This window comes from Octodon degus, unplaced genomic scaffold (genome assembly GCF_000260255.1).
Source record: "Octodon degus isolate 3935 unplaced genomic scaffold, OctDeg1.0 scaffold00114, whole genome shotgun sequence".
In the NCBI taxonomy this organism is placed as follows: Eukaryota; Metazoa; Chordata; class Mammalia; order Rodentia; family Octodontidae; genus Octodon; species Octodon degus.
Window position 1 is genome coordinate 2554611 of NW_004524690.1, and position 5677 is coordinate 2560287.

Sequence of the window (5677 nt, forward strand, 5' to 3'; positions counted from 1 at the left end):
TGGTAACGAGAGACCCAAACCCCAAGTGTTCCAGGGGCTTTGGGTTTGTCACTTATGCCACTATGGAGGAAGTCGATGCAGCCATGAATATAAGGCCACACAAAGTGGACAGAAGAGTTGTGGAACCAAAGAGAGCTGTCTCAAGAGAAGATTCTCAAAGACTGGGGGCCCACTTAACGGTGAAGATCTTTTTTGGTGTCATTAAAGAGATACTGAAGGACATCACCTCCAAGATTATTTTGAACAATATGGAAAAATCAAAGTGATTGAAATTATGACCGATTGAGACAGTGGAAAGAAGAGGGGCTTTGCTTTTGTAACCTTTGATGATCATGATTCTGTGGATAAGACTGTCATTCAAAAATACCACACTGTGAACAGCCATAACTGTGAAGTAAGGAAAGCCCTGTTGAAGCAGGAAATGGCTAGTGCTTCATCAAAGAGGTTCTGGAAATTTTGGTGGTGGTCATGGAGTTGGCTTTGGTGGCAATGACAGTTTCACTCACGGAGGAAACTTGAGTGAGGTGGCTTTGGTGGCAGCCATAGAGGGGGTGGATATAGTGGCAGTGGAGATGGCTACAATGGATTTGGTAGTGATGGAAACAATTATAGAGGTATTAGAAGTGATAATTAATTTGGCAATTACAACAGTCAGTCTTCAATTTTTTTTTTAAGGGAAGGGTCTGCAGGTGTTCAGGGTCTCACTCCTAGATTGGACTTGTAGTGATCCGCCTGTTTACAGCCTCCCAAGACCTGGGATTACAGGCACATGCCACCATGCCTAAACTCAATTGCTGTCTCAGCATGCCCTGTGGGTGGGGCCAGCACAGCAGGTGAGGGATTCAACCCTAGCCTCTGCACCTGCTTGCAGGCATTTTATCTGCTGAGCTATTTGGCTGGCCCTTAGTCTTTAAATTTTGGACCTATGAAGGGAGGAAACTTTGGAGGCAGAATCTCTGGGCCTTATAGTGGTGGAGGCCAATATTTTACTAAACCACAAAATCAAGGTGGCTATGATGGCTGTAGCAGGTTTTAAACACTTTCAGGAAACAAAGCTTAGCAGGAGAGGAGAGCCAGAGGAGTGACAGGGAAGCTACAGGTTACAACAGATTTGTGAACTCAGCCAAGCACAGTGGTGGCAGGGCCTAGCTGCTACAAAGAAGACATGTTTTATTTTATTTATTTATTTATTTATTTATTTATTATTTATTGGCAGAACTGGGGATTGAACTCAGGCCCTAGTGCTTGCCAGGCAAGTGCTTATTCTACTGAGCTATCTCCCCAGCCCCAGAAGACATATTTTAGACAATACTCACACATATGGGCAAAAAACCCGAGGACTGTATTTATGACTAATTGTATAACAAGTTATTTTAGCTTCTGTTCTGTGGAAAGTGTAAAGCATTCCAACAAAGGGTTTTAATGTAGATCTTTTTTTGCACCCATGCTGTGATTGCTAAATGTAATAGTCTGATCATGATGCTGGATAAATGTCTTTAAAAAAAAAAAAAAAACTACTCAAAAGTAATGAGTAATTTGACAAACTTTACAGCAAAGTAACCTCATTTCCCTAAGAAGCCTTCCACTCCATGTTTTTGTTGTTTTGTTTCTTTCTGGGTTTTGAGACAGAGTCTCTAGGCCCAGGCTGGCCTCACTCTCAACGACCCTCCTGCATCAGCGTCCCTGAGTGACGCATTACAGGTGTGCGCTATCACACACTGCTATTCCAGCCCTAGATTGAGAATTCCAGGGGTCACTCTTGGGCAAGCTGTTTCCATCTTTCCTCATTTTGGACACCCCACACTGGCCTGTTTTTTTTCTCCAAATGCCTTCAGGGCAGGTTTGGCTGGCTTGAGCTGTGGGGATGGAACCACAGCAACCTGAGCCTGACTGCTTTGTTGAAGCAGGCACTTAAGGAACTGAGCTAAGGGGCAGGCCCCCGGCCTGGTTTTTACACTCCCTGCATGGCAGCCTAAATGAAAGTAAGTCTGGGGACGTAAAGTAAATGTGGTGATCCCATCAATTGGGAGGCTGAGGCAAAAGGATTACAAGTTTGAGTCTCGCCTGGGGAAAAAAAAAAAGAAAAGAAAAGAAAAGAAAAGAAAAGAAAAGAAAAGAAAAGAAAAATGGCTAAAGACATAGTGGTTGAAGTCCCCTGGTTTCTATGCCCAGTACTGGGGAGGAGTCAAGTTCAAGCCTGATTACTACAGACTGTGGCTCATAAAATCCTGCCCATTACATTTTTATTCTCTCACTCTGAGCACCATGCAGCAATCAAGACAGACTCTACTTTCCCATTATTTGATTTGATTTGATTATTGTTATTTGAGACAGAGTCTCACTAAATTGCTCAGCCTGGCCTGGAACTTGTGATCCTCCTGCCTCAGCCTCCCATGTGTGCTCTCGCACTAATGAGCATAAATTTGATGAGATGGGACGGAAAGCCTGGTTTGTTTGGGGTACTGAAATTGAACCCGTGGCCTTCTCACTGAGCTACACCATCACCCTTTTTAATTTTTTTTTTATTTTGAGCCAGGATCTCACTTATTTTCCCAGGCTGAGCTCCACCACACGATTCTCCTGCTTCAGCCTCCCAGAGGCTGCAGCTTAGTACAGGCCTGCACCACAACACTGGCTTGCAGTTATGCTTTCTATTATGTATCCAGGGGTCAAAGTAAAGCTTCATCAGGGTGTGCTCAGAGCAGGTGACCTGAAGAACAGTTCCTCAGTTTACAGCACACCCAACAGGAATCCAGGGTCCACGTGACAAGGAACACTAAACCTGTGACTTCCCTTCAAGTGAATGTCCTGCATGTAGCCTCCATACACTTCCACATGGCTTCTGGACAGAATCAAGGGGACAAGGCTCTGCAATGGGGGAGGGGACATCTTGAGCCTGTCCAGCGGATCCATGGGTGACCCTTGATAGTCCTAAAAGTAAAGACTTTGAATTGTTGTTCTCAATAAATTATTTTAAAAAGAAAAAAAGAAGCATTGTTTTCCCATGTCGTCTCCCACAGAAGCCTGCTTATCCAAGGAGGGCATTATGTACGTCTCAGCGTGCACATTTTGTAAACAGGAACCTGCGTCTTGAGGCCGGAGGGACACCTCTGTCCTCTACTGAAAACAACACTTCCATTCGGCCCAGAGCACACGTTGCAATTCGCTCCATTTGGGGTCTGGCTGCCGCACGGGCTACAGGGACAGCTTCTGGTAAGTAAGGATCCCCTCAGATCTGTGAGCTGCACTGCCTCAGGCCCCAGCAGCTGTATTTATCCACCTTCCTGCGGATCACCTTCAAGAAAGAATGTGGTGCCTCCTTACCGTGGTACCCCTCGTTACAGAGAATCAAACAAAGATCCAACTCATTATTCCCAAGGGAATGTTCAAGGCACACAGCACAAACAGACAAAAGTACGGTACCACCCAGTGGGGTTGCTGCCCCAACTGGGAATGTCAATTAGCACATTTTTTGATTTGCAATCGCTCTGTGAGACTTTCACAATGGAATTCATTATTTACTTCTGCTACTATGCCCTATTTACTACGCAGTGAAGCTGTTAATTGAAGCTGCTTCTAATAATCTTTTTTACATTTTGTGGTTAATTATAAGAGATACTACAAGTTAGGTGTGATGGCACATACCTGCAACCCTAGCACTGGGGTTAACCTCAGCCTAAGCTACATAGTGAGTTCGAGTCCAGCCTGAACTATATAACAAGATCTGATTTCCTATCTGAAAAAATAGACAAGCAAAAATCTATTACTAACGATGCAGCTGACCTGTTGTGGGAGGCCTCAGAGACCCCTCCCGGCCCCGTGGTGAAGCACCCTCTCCCTGTGCCCACGTGTGCAGCTACCTACTGCTTGCTGCTCACACTCACAGCCTGGAGGTTAAGTCTGCAAACAGGAATTGAAGCCTTCGTGACCCCAGTGAATGAGTTCCGATCAAGCAAAGATTTCCAGCTTTCCTCGCTAGAAATTGCTGAAACTGTTTCAGCAGCATTGGAAATGAAGGATTTGGAAACAGAAGCCCCAGATATGAGTCCGAAACTTCCTTCTTTGGAAAAAAAAAAAGAAAAAGAAAAAAAGATATGCAGTGTTTCCATCCTGGTCAGCACAAATCCTGGAGAAAGTGGGGGATACAGTATACAGGGGTTAAGGTCTGGAAGCCACGTGACCTCAGGAAAGGAAACAGTGAAGAGAGGGGAGTGAGAGAGGCTGTGGGTGGGCAGAACGAAGAAAGGCCGCAACAACACCGCCCTCCCGCTCCCTGAGCCTTTCACCCACTGCCTGCATCTGGGAGGAGAAGGCACGGCCTCCCTCGCCCGCCCTCCGACAGATGTGTCAGGTGCCGGGAACCTGCCTGTTTGCTAACATAAGGTGGCTGACTTCCTGACTGCTGGTCTCCAGCTTCTAGTTAGGCTAAGAATATTTTGGAAGGAGCAAGGGAGAGAAGAGAGGAAAAGAAAGAAAAGAAAGAAGGGATTCTTCAAGCTAGCACCTCGCCCTGTTGGGACTGCAGAGCATCCTCGTGGCTGCTCCACTTTGCTGGCAGTGCCACTTCAGGGGCCTCTGGCGCTGGAGAAATCCAGGTCATGGCCGAAGGAGGGGTCAGGAAAGAAGTCTTCCACCTGCCACACAGCTCAACCCAGGGGCAGTTACTTGCTGCTTCAATTTGAAGCTGCAGTCTCTCTCCACCCCGCCCTCCGGCTTTCCTTGTAGTCCTTCCACATTGATGGCTCAGAAAATAATTAATGTCTTGCTCTTAACTCTAACATGATGCTCCCGTGTATACATCCCACCCCTCAGATCTTATCCACAATTCAATTAAGCTGCGTGTGTCTGGTCTGGGTTTTGCTTAGCTCTTCATAATAATTCAATAGATGGAATACGTTATCCGCAGAGAAATGCGGACGGGATGTCACCAGCAGCTTTACTGTGATTACCTCGTGCATCCTGCCGGATCTTAAATGTCCATCTCTGAGCCCACTCGCTACTTGATGAGGATAAACTGTTCCAGGAGTATTGGCTAATGGCCCATTGCCTTGAGTTAATTTCCTGGGAGAAGATTTATCTCTGTTTGTGTCTCACCAGCAATGGACACTCACCTACCGGTCTGTGAGACTCACTCGTGCCCCGGAAGCACAGGGAGTGACAGACACAGTGCCTGTTCTCCTCAGGCTTCACTGCCCAAAGTGACGTTCTCCTTAACCGCTTCATGAAAGTTTTGTGTTTTTCTTTTACTGACAAAAATGATAAGCAATAGAAATACAACAATCAATACAAATCCTACAGAGACCTTTGCTAAAGAATTTTTCTATTCTGTTTACTGCCATATTGTCAGGAATGAGCGTTTCAAGCTCTGAATACTAAGGTCGTCCTCTGAGCTGACTACAAAAGGTGCTGGCAGCTCAGGAAGGACCCTCCAGGGGCGGGTGTGAGCATGGGAGATTCGCCTGCTCCAAACAAAGGGAAATCCTTCAGGGTGCACTGGTGCAACCACTGCATCTGTCCCCAAAAGGTCAGGGGGACAGGCCCACGCACAGGTAGCCAGCTATGTGAACAGGAGCCAGGCCAATCCCTGGTTCCGCAAAAATAAATAAATAAATAAATAAATAAATAAATAAAATAAAATGTACCAATAAACTCTGGTTGGAAAGTGTAACAAAATGAT

General features: G+C 45.9%; 1 non-coding gene across 1 annotated transcript; it reads left to right on the forward strand.

Annotated features, from left to right (window-relative positions):
• Positions 1-2687: 2687 nt before the first annotated feature.
• LOC111812158 lies at positions 2688-2816 on the forward strand. Its single transcript, XR_002817737.1, has one exon. It is a non-coding gene; the product is annotated as a small nucleolar RNA SNORA11 (small nucleolar RNA).
• Positions 2817-5677: the final 2861 nt, after the last annotated feature.